Source organism: Tamandua tetradactyla, chromosome 18, assembly GCF_023851605.1.
Source record: "Tamandua tetradactyla isolate mTamTet1 chromosome 18, mTamTet1.pri, whole genome shotgun sequence".
Classification (NCBI taxonomy): domain Eukaryota; kingdom Metazoa; phylum Chordata; class Mammalia; order Pilosa; family Myrmecophagidae; genus Tamandua; species Tamandua tetradactyla.
In genome coordinates this window covers 8,625,436-8,641,927 of record NC_135344.1, presented here as the reverse complement: position 1 = coordinate 8,641,927, position 16,492 = coordinate 8,625,436, and the positions used below count along the sequence as shown (strand labels likewise).

Sequence of the window (16,492 nt, the reverse complement as noted above, 5' to 3'; positions counted from 1 at the left end):
AAAGATGGCACATCCTGTGGTCCTCACAGAGAAAAGAGCAATAAGCCTGACATGAAGGTGGGATGGATGGCTCGTCCTATCATCCTCACATAGAAGAACTCAATGTGCAAACATGTGAAGGTGAAACGGATGGCCAATCCTGTGGTCTTCACATAGAAGAAAGCAACGTTGCCTACACATGAAGGTGGAACAGACAGTTCATCCCATGGTCTTCCCATAGAAGAAAGCAATGTGCCTACATGTGAAGTACAGCAGACGGCTCACCCTATGGTCCTCACGTAGAAGAAAGCAGCGTTGCCTAATGTGAAGGTGGAACTGACAGCATATCCGATGGTCCTCATATAGAAGAAAGCAATGTGCCTACACGTGAAGGTGGAATGGATAGCACATCCCATGGTTCTTACATAGATGAAAGCAATATGCCCACATATGAAGGTGGAACTCATCCTATGGTCTTCCCATAGAAGAAATCAACGCTCCTACACATGAAGGTAGAACTGACGGCTCATCCTATGATCCTCACATAGAAGAAAGCAACATGTCTACATGTGAAGTGGAACCAACGGCTCATCCTACGATCCTCACATAGAAGGAATCAAAGTGCCTACAGGTGAAGGTGGAACAAATGGCTCATCCTACGATCCTCACATAGAAGGAATCAAAGTGCCTATAGGTGAAGGTGGAATGGACGGCTCATCCTACAATCCTCACATAGAAGGAATCAAAGTGCCTACAGGTGAAGGTGGAATGGATGGCTCATCCTAAGGTCCTTACAGAGAAGAAGGCAGCCACCACTGCAGCTGAGTATGTCCACCCTGACATGTAATTTGTCACGAAGGCCATCCTGGATGTACTGGTGATTCTACGGACCTGTCCACCCTGTAAAAAAGCATCACTCCAACCCTGGCTGTGAATTACTTAGGTCAGATGCCCTTCCCTCCGCCAGGTGAAGAGCAGGTTCTGCACCAAAGAGAAAGGAGCCTTCTCCAGTGCCACGCAGGTCGGGACAACCTGACCAGCTGACTGGCCCACCAGAGGCAGCGTCTCCAATCTGCCATCTGCAATCTGCTCGCATGACACAGGTCTGTGAACCAGCTAGAGAGCCTTCTGATAGAGGCCACATCTGTGCTGCAGATTTGCAAAAAATCCGGACAAAATTAGTACTAAAAAATGACTATAGAAGCTGCAGAAGTCAGGTTGCTGAGCACACCATGCACTCACTCTCTTTCTGTCTTCATGATCACATAGGTCTGATAAGAGAAGCTATGCTGGCCTAACACCCTACTGTCCCCACCCAAGAAGTCAGGAGTGGGAAAGCCGTGGCTTCCCAGAGCCTAACTCAGTTCGATGGAGGAAAGGAGTAGCAGGGAGCAGCGTATCTCAGAGCATCAAGTGGGTCTCATGACAGCCCCTGTGACCGTGGAACTCTCCGCACATCCCCAGATCCCAGGCACCATGTCACGGGACACCTCGAGTCGGGAGGCAGCGACGTTTCTATGGCGTCCTCTGTGGGAGGGGGCGGGTGGTGCAGCCGTCATTAGTTCTTCCAGCCTGCTCCACCGAGCAACCCTGAAAGCCAAGCCTGACCGAAGCCCCTGCGCTTTTCCATCGCAGGAGCAGCCCTGGGACGCGCTCTACTGCCTGGCCAGGGCTCTACCTACCCCACCAGGACTCTCCGCTTCCAGCCAGGGCTCTCTCCGAGTCTGGCAGAGGGACGGGCAGCTGCACGGAGCCCACTGGAGGAGGGTAGGATCGGACGCTGGGAGTGGAGGCTCTTGTACTGTTCGGTATAAAGCCGCTCAGCATGGCTAACATGGAGCCGGGGGCAGGCGGAGCTGCGGGAGGGCCTGGATGGGGAAAGTGAGGCTCGGGGCACTCAGCTTCTGAACCACTCTGCTTTAAAAATCATATATTCACAGGTAAAGAAGTCATCGAAAAACACAAAGGGCACAAAATGTGTCTTTCCCGCCCCCTGCCCTTAGCTCTATGCTGTAACTACGACAGTTAACATTTTCTTACTTTTCTCCAGACTTTTCCATACTGTTCAAATACTTATGCATGTGTGTGTATTCATGGATTCTTACTTTTTATACAAAAGGGGCTATATAAATATGATTCTGCAATTCACTTTTGTTTTACTTGATATTTCTTTATCATTACATAGAACAGTTATCAGTAAATGTGAGTCTACCGCATTACTCTGTTTCAGTATCTGCATTGTATTCCACTGTTACAGTCATACCAACATCCATTTAACATATCCCCTAATGGGAAGCATTTAGGTTGTTTCTGGGCTTTTGTTCTTACAAACAATGAGACAAAAAGTCTTTGCACATACACCTTTCGCTATTTGTGCAAGCATATGCTTAAGATAAATTCCTAGCCCTGGACCAAAGGTTATTTTAAATGCTGCTCTAATTTGCCAAATTGACCTCCAAAGAGGTCATGTTTATTCACGCCTCCCCGTAATGATAGCTGATCTCACTCTCTAAGGGATACCTGTTCTGCAGCTAATATGCAGGGCCTGTATGGACAAAATGTAAAATAAAATAATTGACAGACTTCACCACCCAAAACATATTCTAACTAAAAACTCTTTGCTCAATACTCATATCAAAACACAGACCATTAAGTTCCAAATGGAAGTAATCCAGACAGAAGGCAACATGCTGGGGGTAGGAGAGAAGGAAGGCGGGCAGGGTCCGGGAGAGTGGGTCCTGAGGTTACATTTCAGGGCGGGTTTGCCCGCTGGGTGCCGGTGGGGATTTCATGCTCTGTGCCTCAGAGCTGGATGCTGCCAGTAAAACACCTTTGTTTCATGGGGAGAGCAGTGCTACATGGTGAATACACACCCGGCTTTACGAATATGTCAGAGCTGCCATTGCTTCCATTCCCAGGGAGATTATACCGCGCATGAAGAGGTTTTACAAACTTACGTTTAAAATCAAGCAGGGGGAAAAAAATCAAACAGGGTAGAGTGCTCACCAGGATAACTGTGTTCAAGCATGTGAATAAAGAGGACAGAGGATAGGATTTTAACATTTTTCTTTCTTAACATTTTTTTTGCCTTCAGAAAAGTAGAGATGGCTTTGGAATAAAAGACACCTACATTTAAATCAAAAGTCTCTCTCCTCCTCCCAATATACTTAACTAGAAACATAATTGATTTTGTGGAGAATGGATAGGAGACTGTCAAGCTGACATTTCCCTCCCCAGATCTCTGACAAATGTGAAAAGTTGTGCAGAAAAAAAGCAAATAGTCATTGCTTTATCCACAGCTTCAAGGAGATCCCATTATTCATTTCGTGGATCATTTTGCAAGTGGAATGCAAATGCCTTCTCCAGGTGCGCCATCTAATGGACAGAGTCAGCAAGCGCGGCTCGGGCTGCTCCCGGAGGCCAAGCCCCGACTCCAGGAGAGAAATCTTAATGGGTGGAATAATTAATGCCGCCATTTGTTTTAATCTTGACAACTATTTGATAAAAAACTCTACAAGTTCCAGTTGAAATAATGCCCACCTTGAAGATGCTTCCGTATTCCCTTTGGAGGGGAGAGAAATGTTGTCAAGACAGCAAGAAAAAAATTCAAGGTCTTGAGCTTGTTTGGTGCCCAGAGTCCCAAGGGAATCGATCAAGACTGTCATCAGAAAATGAACAGAAGATAGTCGGCATGGTAACGGGGACACTGAGGCAGGCCTTGTCCTTTGTGGCGTGTGTGTACATTCATTTCTAACTCATGAATCATCCCAACCAAGCAGGGGACATGCTAATTAATAAAATGCCATCCAAATAGTCTTCATTCCGCAACCACCGTTATTCAAGCTGGCTCTGCCAACGGTGATGATCAGATCATTGCTCTGGTTTCTAAAAATACCGATACCGCTGTTGTCCTTCCATGGCCAGTTGTGCCCACCTCTGTCTTGGGAAATGACAGAATGGGGGAATTTGATAAACTCAAGCCACCTGGATGAAACAACAAGCTGCCTTCCACTCAAAATATCTCCAAGGAGAGGCAAGCAATCAGCCCTGCCGGGCAGGGGTCTAATGAGTCCCACAAAGGGCGGTGTCATCAAATGCTTTCATCCTGCCTGGAGCGAGCTCATCCATGACTCACAATTCAGACTCCCCCCATGCCCCAAGAGCTTTCCTCTCCTGCCCCCACCAACACAGGACAGCCACTTGGGGAGCACTGTCATTTGGAAAGCTGGAATCAGCTCCCCAACCCAACAAAATAATTCCAGGTAAAAAACCAAATGGAAAATATCTTCCAGAGCTTATTTTCAGGCACCGAGGTATAATGGCATCAATATGCACTCCAACTCAAGATCAGTTCTGCCAGAAAACATTTCCGGTTTCTAATAAGAAATCAGCTATAAGCAAAAGCGCGTTGAACCTCTGCTTCCCTGTCACTGACCCAGCCGGGAGATGCATCTGCAGGGCTGGAGGGACACGTTTGTATCCCCGGCAGGGCAATTGTGGGCCCGCCTCTCCTAGCCAGGAAAAGAAGGGAAAAGGGGGGATCACAAATATTTTAGGTGAACACACATGGAAATGCCTACCTTGATCATTTTCGTGTTGTTTTAACCTGGAGCCTGCGAGGCCGGCTGTGGCTCTGTGCACTCGGCCATCGAAGTACAGAGATGACATGGCTCGGGGACACCACTCAGGACCACCCTGGGACATGGACTGCTGTGTCCCGGGAATTTGGGAAATGGGGGGTGGCGGCTGAGGCGCAGTGTGGAGAGGACTTCTCCCTAACAAATGCGGGGTGCAGGCAAAGACTACCTTTTTCAAAGAGAGTTAAGGGGAAGGCGCCAGGCACCTGGTGCGGTGTTAGCTGCCCCGCCGCGGGGTGGCGGACGGAGGGTGAGGTACAGTGCGCTGACCTGTGCCAGGCACGGACACTGGAAGACGCCCCCAGGGGGGGCAGAATGACCGGCTTCCCTCCACCCCAACCTTTTCGTCAGCTCTGCCAAGTCCTGGAGGAGGCAGAGGGGTGAGCCCTCATCCCTCGGGCCAGCGTGGAGACTGTCCCCACTGTGGGGAGGGCAGTGTCAGCCAGCGGCCAGGGCCCCAGATGGACAGACAGCCCTGAGCCAGCGGCAAAGGCCACATCTCACGGTAGGCGGCAGCTTGATGGGGACAGAAGAGTGAATTGGTCAGTGATTGCTCTGATTTTCAGAAAAATGGCAGAAGTGGTGAGAGACCCACGCCTCCCGCGCATGAGTCAGGGATGCAAGATGGCATGACACAGACAGACTGGTGTGGTGTCGCTATGTCCAGCCTCAGCCAGGCATGTGTGGATCGCTGTGACGCAGCCCAGGCCCACCCATGGAGAACTCTCTCCTTGGGTGTCTTTGGTGGGTCCTTAATCATTTCGGAGGCAGCACAGCTCCTTCCTCCAGAAGGCACTGCCAGAGATAAGACAACAGATAAAAGAGGGAGCAGCCACCACTCCTCAAGGACATCAGAGATTGATAGATGGGATGTGTTAAATCAGAGAAATTGGGTAAGAATTTTGCATTGTTTTGAGATTGAAGAAGGAGCTTCTGTTGGTCACAAACCCCACTTTTAATATTAGTTGTTGCATATATACCTTCTTATTGAGGCTTGTTCTGCAAACAGAAGCCCAGACCCTAAATCTGTATGTAACATAGTCATTGTCAATTCTTGAGGCTGTTTTGAAAAGGAATCACAATTTCCAATTTACTTTGTGAAATGTATGAAAAATGTCTGAAAAAAAATCAGATTGTTTACTAAGGACTCTGAAAATAAATTGCTGCTCTTCCCCTCGCAGAGTTAAGGCGATGGTTTTGTGGAAAGCCCCAGAGCAGAGCTGGGAGTCAAGAGGCCACAGAGACAAGGGGCAGGCGTGGGGCAGGCGTGGGGCAGGCGTGGGCCTCAGCCAGTGGGTGTGAGCTCAGAGCCCAGCTCTCCACTGAGCCCCCGAGTCCCCAAGACTTGGGGGCGCAACTGTCTGAGTCTCTGGGATTTCAAACCTCAACTGCACATCAGGAAGACAGCACAGACCAAGAGGTTCTTAGAAACACTGAAAAAAGTCACACACACATGTGCACACACTCAAAATACACAGATGGATTGATAGATGGATGGATGGATAATCAAAGAGTGCCTGGAAAATGGTAAGTGCTCACCCAGTTAATGGTGGGTATAATTAAAATTGTAACTATCCTATCACCTCTTGAAGTCACTAGTAGGGTTACGTTAAAGACATAAATGGACATTTTTGAGACACGTCTGTTCACCCAAAGCGCACGCAGCATGGTCTGCTTCGGTGGCAGCCCTAACCGAAGTGCCTGGCCCGGGGGGCAGGGCTCACCGTTCCAGAAGATTTGTGCTTTCTGCATCTGCGAAAGGAGTCTCAGGACTTCCTTCTTGCCCTTCCTCACTCCCCTGCAGGCCCACACATTCAAAGAGCCACCACACGCATGCTTCTTTCCTGAGTGGTCCCACACACTCATGGATATCAAAGTGACCTCGTCTTCAAAGCACAGCATTTTAAAACTGAAATTGGATAAACATGGATCCTTAAATTCTAAGTTAGAAAGAAAAGAGGGGTATGATTAAAGGGAAATTCCATTTATTCTAAAGCCATGATTTCTGCTCATCAGCAGATGTGCTCAGTCCTGGGGCTCTAAGGAAGCCGTGGAGAATTCTGAGAAAGGCACGAAGCGACTCTCACTTCTGGTCCCAAGTCTGGGTAAAGGCTCCTCATTTCCTCATCTCCCACAGGCTTTGGTGCCAGCAAGGAAAGAACTCGGGGTGACCTCGAGCCAGTGACACTTAGGGGCTGACTTGGTTGAAAGGCTGGGCTGCTCCCAGCTTCTACTGACTGCCTCCCTGTTCTGGGGCCCAACTTCCTAAGCAGTGGCCAGAGGAGCAATTCCTGTCGCCATTTTCTCTACCTGCAGGCACCCACACAGATGTCCTTTTCCTTCTCCACTAGCCAAAGGCAAAATAAAACAAACTGCCCCATGCAAATCATCTCTAGTGGCTCCAACACCACCTCCGGGGGCATGTTCATGTCTGAATCTCAGTGTCAACTCCAGTGAGGAAAACCCAGCTTCTGGCAAAACCGTGTTCATTTGAAATGGGGGAGGGGTGGGTGCGCCTCAGTATAGGATATTTTAAATAAGATATCATCAGTTTCAAAATGAATTCTACACCTTAACAAAACGCATTCAATAGTTTTTGTAAATCAGACATCATGTAGAAGGTGTAATGGATACAAAAGAATAGTGATAGGACCTGAAAACTCTGCAATTGGTAAGTGTTCTAGCTTATTGGCTGCCGGAATGCAATATATCAGAAATGGAATGGCTTTTAAAAAGGGGAATTTTTGAAAATGTCCCAATTAAAGCAAGTCTACAGAAATGCCCAATCTCAGGTATCCAGGGAAAGATACCCTTATTCAAGAAGACTGATGACTTTCAGGGTTTCTCTCTTAGCTAGAAGGGCACATGGCGAACACGGCGTCATCTGCTAGCTTCCTCTCCAGCTCCCTGGGAAGCATTTTCCTTCTTCAGCTCCAAAGGTCACTGGCCGGTGGTCCCTGCTTTGTGGTTCTGTGGTGTTCTCTGGTCTCTCAGAATCTCCTCATTCTCCGTCATTCTCAAAAGGGATGCTCTGCTTTACGATTCTGCAGCATTCTGAAGCTTTCTCCAAAAGCTTCTTCTTTTGTACGATTCCGGCAAACTAATCAAGACCCACACAGAATGGGTAGCACCCACACTTGATTGAGTCACATCTCCATGGAGATAATCCAATTAAAGTTTCCAATATGCAGTGCTGAATAGGGATTAGAAGAGATGGCTGTCTTTACAAAATGGGATTAGGATTAAAACATGGCTTTTCTAGGGCACAATGAATCCTTTCAAACCTGCACAGTAAGAGAAATAAAAGACAAAAACACAACAACTTTGCAATAAGGAGTTAAAGATGACTCAAGTCTTTTAACCCTCAGTGACTTGGAAAATGTTATTGTCCATTGACAATATAAACAAATAAAAGGCAAAGACTCTAGTTTTGGAAAGAAGGGAGGTAAAGATTCAATATGGGCAATGCTGAATTTTATAGTCCACCAGGAAGTTTTACATGAAGCTGGAGTTCAGGATCATTGTTTGGGATGGAACCAAAGAGACAGAAGCATACTTGGGGAACATCTGGCTTTAGGGATAAAGTATGGGTGGAGAAAGTTATTGGAGAGTTAGAAAATCTGGTGGCCCAGACATTAATGAAGGAAATGGTGACCAACGATATCAAGGGGCATGGAATGGAAAAGCCATTCTATTTAGGGATTAGCGCATCCATAGTCAAAACGGGAACAATTCCACTTGCGTTGAGGAAGAGCCCAACTCGTGGCAACCAGGTTACCCAGTACATCACGGGGAGCAGAGAAGGCTGAGCACAGAGAAAAATCAGGGAAGGAGCAGGGTGCACAGCCAACCCACGAGAATTCATCGGCATTAGCCCTTCGGAGTGGGGAGGGGGGTTCCTTGTATTAAGCCTGGAGAACCGGACCCCTTTCCCCCATGATGTGACCTACAGCTGGCAAATATTTCAAACAGCTCTCCCACCCCAGCCTGTGCCTTTCCACACTCCAGCAGCTGCCCTCTTATAATCCCCATTACTTAACCTCCACCCTCTGGCAGAGGCAATTACAACCCTGCACGCTTCAGGCAGCACTTAAATTTTAACTTTACCAGTGAAACACTGCCAACTCCTAACTTAACCCCTAGTTCTGAAAGCTGGACAATAGGAACTTACCTAACCCTTGCCCCCAACCCTCAACCTTAAGCCATAAATAAACCCTATCCCTGCAACCTTGGCACAGCCATCTCTCTCTCTTTCTCTCTCTCTCTCTCTCTCCAATACTGCCCTGGCGGGTCGGTTTCTCCCTGAAATAATGCCTTTGCCTGAACTCCTTTGCTCTCACCTGGTTCCTGGTGAGTTTGCCTCGCACCTTGGCTCAGAGCAGGCCAAGTTCAGGGGTGTGAATGTGTTCTGGGTGCAAATTTAGAAACAGATGTGCAGTCGTAAGCCATCTCCACCTTGTCACAAATTGTCTCAAGAGCAAAAATAATAGTAAAGTGGAGTGAAATAATTAGGATGTGATAAATGTTGAGTATTTATTACCCTTGTTGTTAGTATAATTTAATTGTAAGTTTATATTCCTTGATGTTTAATGATCGCTGTGTTGAAAAACAAGCTCATAAAATGCCTGGAAGTTTAGCCATCACTTCCCACAGGCCGACTGCAGCACAGCACCAAGTACGACTGAATGGACTGGAAAATATTAAAAGGTCTCCTTCCTGGATGGTCACAGCCACTGCCCGAGGCCGCTCCAGCTCCTCCTTTAAATCTTCCTGGGCCTTCCCATGATTCGCAAATGGAAGGGTAATTCCCAGTTCCAACAGCCCACGGGGCTGGCGGGGCTGGTCCAGAGGCCCAGTGCCTCGACTTGCTCAGCGGTCACTGCTGTGACACCTCCCTGGCACAGGCACGTGGGGAGAGGGGCGACTTAGGCTGAGAGGCAGCAGCACACCAAATGCGCGTACAAACGCTCTGTCTTCATCACCCAGCACCTACCTCTCTCTTCCCATCCTCCGTTTCCTTTTACGCAAGATACAGAAGGAATTGCAGCAATTTTCACTGAGCTCTTCCCTTCCCAAGGCTGCAGCCGTGGGCTGAACTGTCCCCCAAAAAGCCACGTTCACTCCTAACTCCCAGTCCCAGTTGTTTGGGGAAAGGGCGTTGCAGATGGAACTAGTTACATTAAAGCAAAGTCACAGCAGCGCAGGCTGGGCCCTCGTCCAGCCCGGCTGGTGTCCTTACAAGAAGGGAGAGGAGCCACACGAGAGGCAGGGAGAGGTCACGATAGGGTGCAGGAGGCAGGGGAGCAGCGAGGCCGCACCAGCCGAGGATGCCAGGGATTGCCTGCAGACAGCAGCAGCTGGCCTAGAAAGGCAGGCACCTCTGCTGCCCCCAGCTTGCGTTTGGACTCAGCCTCCCGACCGTGAGCCGACAACTTCCTATTGTTTGGCACCTCCCCAGTTATGCTTTGTGATGATGGTGCTAGGAAACTGAGGCAGCTGCTGAGTTTACAGCAGGGTTGACTTGTGCTAAGACTAAAAGTCACAGAGTTGGTAGTTGTTTTGAACTGTAGAAATGCTAAACTGCTGCAAACTCTGCATAAGGTAAGATCAAGGAAAATGGTCTTCAGATACAACATCCTTGGCCATCCCAGCCCTGACTCAGAGGAGAGAGATGCAATTTCCTGTTCTGTGGCCAAGCATCGAAGAAAAGGAACAAACGAGGCCAAAGAACAGTTGGAGAACTGGTGATGAAAATAATTAAAATTTGTGGTAAAGAAGAACTCTGTTACCGAAGGACATGAGTCAGTAGTAAGCAGAAGCCAAAAAAGAAAAAAGTTTGCCTTAGGGTATTACTGGAATTCTTGCTTACCTCAGGAAAGTTCTCTTTTCAAAGAACATCTTGATGCTGTAAAAATGTAAGCAACAAGGAAACACGGGAAAGAGGCAGCTCTTCAGGGCTCTAGAGCTCAGCATTTATCGGTGAAGGAAGGAGCCAGTAAAGTGGTAGGAATGGCACTCAGTGGGAGGTGTGGAGCTGAGGAGCTGGGCCTAGTTTTACCACCAGCTGGCTGAGAACCTCATGCAAATCACCCCAGCAACCCTGGGCTTCATGACTCTCATCTACAAATCAAGAAGAAAAGATAAAGACCCATAATGCCTTGCAGAGTTTAACGGCAATGGAAAGTAGTATTCAATATCTTTTAGGATCGTTTATCTTTAGGATCTTTCCCCAAATCTCTGCTTACTGAAATGCTCGGTGTTGCAGCTCACATAAGATTGTACTGGTAAATTAAATAGAGAAAATTAAGCAAGGAAACCTATAAATGCATTTTTGTCCTCTGATAGCCAGTTCCAACTTGACAGCCATTTGAATAGCTCATACATTTTAAACATTGTAATACGAAATATTGTGTTAATGTATTTGCAATAAATAAAAGGGAGGGAGGTGGGTGGGGGGCAGCAGTGATGAGCTGGGAAATCGGAAGGGTGCCCCTTCTCAGAGTCAATCCCAGCCTCAGAGAGCCCATGTTTTAATCAGTTGCACCAAAGTGTTAGATTTGCCTGTGGTCAAACAGGTCATGTCATCGAACACCATGATTCAGGGACATTTTCCCTGATTTAGAAGGATTAAACCTGGCACCAGGGCCTTAGTCCTATTTTTCAGTGATAATTTTTTTGGTTTTGTTTTGCTTTTTGTTTCTTTCTTTCTTTGTTTTTTATTTAGCTGCAATTTAATTGGGTCAAATCTTCAGGCCACAGCAAAATCACCCTGATGACCCTGTGCTTCTCTCATTGATGTAAAGCCACATTTCACCAAAGAGACATTTAAGAGTCTCTCTATGAAACACAATTTTTAAAAGAAGAAATTAAATGTCAGCAAATGGTCTATCTACAGCCCTCTTCATCATCACACTTGGTTTGGACAAGAGAACAAAAGGCATACATGGGAAATGCAAGACACACACCTGGGGAATGTAAGGCACACCTGGGGAACTCAAAGCACACACCTGGGGAACACAAGGCACACACCTGGGGGATGCAATGCAAAGCTGGGGAACTCAAGGCACACACCTGGGCATCCATTAAATGCCCGACATGCTGAATGGGCCAAGGTCATGCAGTAGCTCCTGGGCCTGGGCCTGGGCCTGTGCGAGGCTACTCACAGGCCAGGCTGATCTGGGATAAGGAAGCTGTAGGCATGACCTTCATGTCCTTTTGGACAAAAAAGAATTCTTGAATATGTTAGGGCAGGGGCCATGGGGAAAGTTGATTTAATTTAAGTGTTCCTGAACCAAGACGTGCAGGAAACCCTGCCTTGCAACAGTCCCTTCTAAGAAGCAAAGGGGGTTCAAGGGAGAGAAAATCACTTTCCATACACTGAAGCCAACTAAACTAGAAGTTAAAATTCAATGCTTATATTTAAAATCTAGACTTCTGGACCTCAAGTTTCTGCTGATAATTCAGAGAGTCATTATAGGCCAAAAAGGCCATATAAGGTAGTTGTTTCAGAAGAAAAAAATTTTTTTAAGTTTGAGTGATTGCAAATGATTAATGTGATTCCTTAAACATTTTTCTTGCCATTAATGTTCCATCGCTCTCCCCCCTGAAATAAGGCTGTGAAAGACTGTCAGCTCTCACAGACAAAAAGCATCCTCCATTCTGAATAGATCAGCCAGGAGCCAGAAGTTCTAGAATATGAAACTTTCCCTAGTATGTCGATTAGAGGACAAGCATCTCAAACTTGGGAAAGCTCCATGCCTTGCCAGAGCTTCACATAAGCAAATAATGTATGGTTTTCATAATATATGAAAATAGGACCTTGAGTACTCATTACAAATTAAATTAGACCCACCTAAGTTCATCAGTGAAATAATGTCTCATTTTTCACACAGCATCTCACACAGTTTTCAAAAGTAGACAAAACTCAGATTGTGCAAAAAGTTGTTCTGTAGTATGAGCTTCCCAGATTCCTTAAAAAAAAAAAAAAAAAGTTCAACAAAAGCATATTGGGTTCCAGAAGCTCCGGAGAGTATAATATTAATCAGGAATAAAATGCCAGCATGAGTGTCCCAGGGAAATGTGGAGGCAACTCCAGCAGGTTGACATTTCATTTCACATGCGAAGTCCTCGTGCTGAGTGTCCCAAAGCTCAGTCTGCACCATGCAGGTGCCACGTGGGGGAGTAGGGAAGGGATGGTGAAGAGGAGAATAAAAACCTGCGCCTGTGAACGAGGGAAGGCCAACAACGGCCCACACGCCTATACAGCCAGCCGCTTGTTCAAATTTTTGGTTACAGGTCACAGTTGCATCAATGCCACTGACTTCAAACAGTTCTAGAATAAATTTGTAGAATGCCCAGCCCACCTGGGGAAACTGAGGGTCACAAATGTTGGCACCCCAATCCCTGAAGCCACGACGCACCCAGGCCTGGAATGCAGAGTCCCACTCGCTCCGGGCCATGGCCCCCACTGGGCAGGGCACAGCCACCTCAGCCCAGCCAGGCCATGCTGGGTGTCAGTGGGGGGGTCAGATCTGGAGATCCAGGACCGGAATGCAGTCCCTCCAAGCTGCTGCAGCCCCCCACCCTGGGCCCTCAGGGAGGGACAGTCTCTCACTCTGGAGGGGGGTCAGCACAGGGCAGATGGCAGGGCAAGGAAAGTGTGTCGGGGGGCCCAGGGGAGACCCTCAACATTCAATAACATACTCAGGCTCTTCTGCATTTTGGGCTTTCGCCCCGTTTTTGGCTTTAGGAACTAGAATAGGCAAGAGGTCAATTTGACAAAGACCCAAGAGGAGATGGTGACGTTCACACATGAGGAAATCAAGGTAGAAAGAAGCCAAATACCTTGCCTGAGGTCCACACAGGCAGTAAGTGGACAAACCAGGTTTCAGGTCCAGCCAGGCTGACCCGAGTCCCTGTTTCTGGCCTCAGTCTATAGCAAATCATATCAAGAATACTAAGATAGCCTCCCACCCCCGACCCCTACCCCCAGTATGCATGACTAATTCTTTATATAACAGTTTTACTTTCAGAGAAACTAAATTATAAATGAGAATTTGGAAAGAAATGGGAATTCTGATTGGAAGTGAATGATAGAAATAAATAAGGTCTGGCAGCGTTCAGTGTCTTTGGATAACTGCTATCCATAGGAATCATTTCCTAAGGCTTAGTACACTGAGCAATCGTCCTGTCCCTTTCTTGGAGAAGAGAAGTACTCTTGTAATGAGTACTCAAGGTCCTATTTTTATATATTACGAAAACCATACATTATTTGCTTATGTGAAGCTCTGGCGAGGCATGGAGCTTTCCCAAGTTTGAGATGCTTGTCCTCTAATCGACATTTCTGGGAGGGCAGAAGGAAGAGAGAACTGGAGAGGAAGAAGCGGAAGGGAGGCACTGCGGACAGCTGCGCCCGGAAGTTGAGTGCACCAGTAGGAGACACCGCCCTTCTACGGCAGTTCTCTCCTTCCCTTTTCCACCCACAAAAGGCCTTTAGGACACTCAGAGGTTAACTGGAATTCCTATTGGGCTGACGTGCGGGCAGGGGCAGTGTTGGTAAGGAAATTGTGGATAAATGACTGGTTTGGGCACACCCAAAGGCGTTGTATAAGGTTCAGTCTTTTTTAAACTGACCATTACCAGGTAGAGTGAAAACCTCCCCTGTGAGCTTCCCAGGCTGCCCCCCAAGATGTGGCCTTGTCCCAGAACCAGACTGGAGTCTGCCACTCCCCAGACTCGAATATTACCTGCTCTCGCCACTCTCAAAACTCCCACTTCCACCTGCTCATAATCCAGAACCTGGAGGAGCTCACCATTTCCACGTTTAGACAAAAAGCAATCTTCTATCCCCATGCCTAAAAAATGAAAAAGAAAAATCAATGCATGTCATTTTGGGGAGAGCTACCTATTATCTTGAAATTCTGTTTGGAAAAATCCAAAGTCATTTATAGTTGCAGAACTCTGTAGAAATGCCAGGCGGAAATAATTGCTGGTCAAATTAGTCCCATAAATATTGCAGATTCCCCTTCCTCCAATCCCCAATTCCATTTTCAGTGGCATCCAGAGGCTCCTCCTAAGAGCAATCTCCAGGGAGAATCCCCAGACACACGCCACTGAGCAGGGGCTGTGTGTGAGCGGAGTGACTTATCTCCAGTCCATTAGCTGCCTCCACTTATTTTAGGTTCTGCCTCCTGCACACACAGGGGTTTCAGACTAGAAATCTAGCGCTCAGAAATAGCTGTGTAGAAAGAATTCCTTTCAGTTGGCACAACCTTATTATTTTCTCTTTTGACAGAGACATTAGTTCAGCGCCCTGCAAATGCTGTCCAGGGAAACGTTTAGCCCTGTGGCCTTACACATGGGGCATAAACTAGCAATACCAGCAGCAGGCAGAATGGCTCACCCTGGCCTGACTTGACAAATGAACAATTCCAGTGCCTAGATATGAAATTGGTATTGATCCGATATGGTTGAACGCAGGGCTGCTGTTTACGAGAGAAGAGCCCTTATTCCGCAAGGCAGACCAGTGATCTTTTCCCGTGTAACGAGAGTGCAAACGGGGCTTGCAAGGGCTGCAGGTACAGCCAAAGATTCGTTTCCTCTTCCTATTTTCTAAGTAAAAACAGCACTGATTCTCTCCATTTCTTCCAGAACCGTACGTTCCCAATAAAAAGGAGATCTTCTAAACTTGCCTGTTGGGAACTGGGCTGGGAGGCAGCCCAGGAGGTCACGGGCTGGCTTGGACAGCCCGGCCCGTGGGAAGAGCAGGTCGCGCCAGCCGAGGATTCCCACGCACTGCACCGCAGCCGGCTGTGGGCTCTGCAGGGCCCGCTTTGTTCTGTCCCCAAGGGGGGAGGCAAGTTAGGGTTATTGATTCCTTTGATCAATCTTCCTTCAGGTTTTCGCTGTTTTATCAATATATTTGAATTTCCCCATGACATATTTATTACTAATTAATGGGACTCACAGAACAGCAATAAAATATGATACCTGTCATAAAATGGGAGTTGTCCTAGGAAAGAGCATTCTTAAGAAGAGTGGATATAGTACAGGTAAGTTCATCTCATTCATTCATTCATTCAGTTATCCACCAATGAGAATTTAGTTTGCGGGCTAGGTGCTAGAACACAGCAATGCACAGGACTTCATGAGGCTTGCACCATCTGCCAGTACTTCCTTCCAAACACCCTCAGCTCCATGCCTGCCAGCACATTCAACATCTCGTGTCATGCCTTGAGAGCTTCGTGTTCTAAGATGCTTGTCTCTACTTTCACCCTACTCATCCTGTGAGGCCCAAAACAAATAGTTTGCTCTTGCCTTGGCAAGTATTTAAGGGAAAACAGAATTTCAAGTTCCCTCAAATGGAGGTCCATTCAAAAACTTTTTCCTGGAGAACTTCGGAAGTCAGCATCTGTCACTCCATTCATTGTGTGTGCTCTGCCCATGACCCCTCCTTACATGGTCATTTCAGGAGAGTCAGGCTACTACTATGGCCAAGCAGCCATAGGTTAGGTCTCCCCAAATTGTTTACAAAGATTTGGGGTGGCATCAGTTAAAATCTAAATGGTTGGATGGAGACGAGTGATGTAGCAATCCACCCCCCGTTACCACACAGCTATTTTCAAAGCTTGCAAGTCATCCTAGGAAATACTGGAGTTTATGATGTATGGTTACCAGATTCCCTGCAACCACTTTGAATACAAAAAAAAAAAATGCAGATGATAATTTCAGGGCTTAGAATATGATTTCCTCAGAAACACATGCCAGTAACTCCAAAGGCCTGTAATTTCAAGCAATTGAAGGATATAATTAAGTATCCGCACTTCCAAATCCAAGGGAGAAAAGTACATAGAGTTCTTAATTTAGTAGTGGAAGCT

The 16,492-nt window shown here is 47.1% G+C and overlaps 2 long non-coding RNA genes across 3 annotated transcripts in view; one reads left to right on the top strand and one right to left on the bottom strand.

The window, feature by feature from the left end:
- Positions 1–15,148, bottom strand: part of LOC143661954 (uncharacterized) — a 104,290-nt gene extending 89,142 nt beyond the window's left edge. The window contains exons 1-2 of the long non-coding RNA XR_013165036.1: positions 15,019–15,148; positions 14,363–14,470 (exon numbers count right to left, since the gene is read on the bottom strand). This is a non-coding gene — a long non-coding RNA (uncharacterized LOC143661954). The remainder of the gene's footprint in view (positions 1–14,362; positions 14,471–15,018) is intronic.
- Positions 4,152–15,779, top strand: LOC143661952 (uncharacterized). 2 transcript variants are annotated; one of them, XR_013165033.1, is made up of 3 exons: positions 4,152–4,241; positions 5,183–5,509; positions 15,267–15,779. It is a non-coding gene; the product is annotated as an uncharacterized LOC143661952 (long non-coding RNA). The 2 variants fall into 2 exon arrangements; XR_013165034.1 differs by lacking the exon at positions 15,267–15,779 and adding an exon at positions 5,798–6,118.
- Positions 15,780–16,492: the final 713 nt, after the last annotated feature.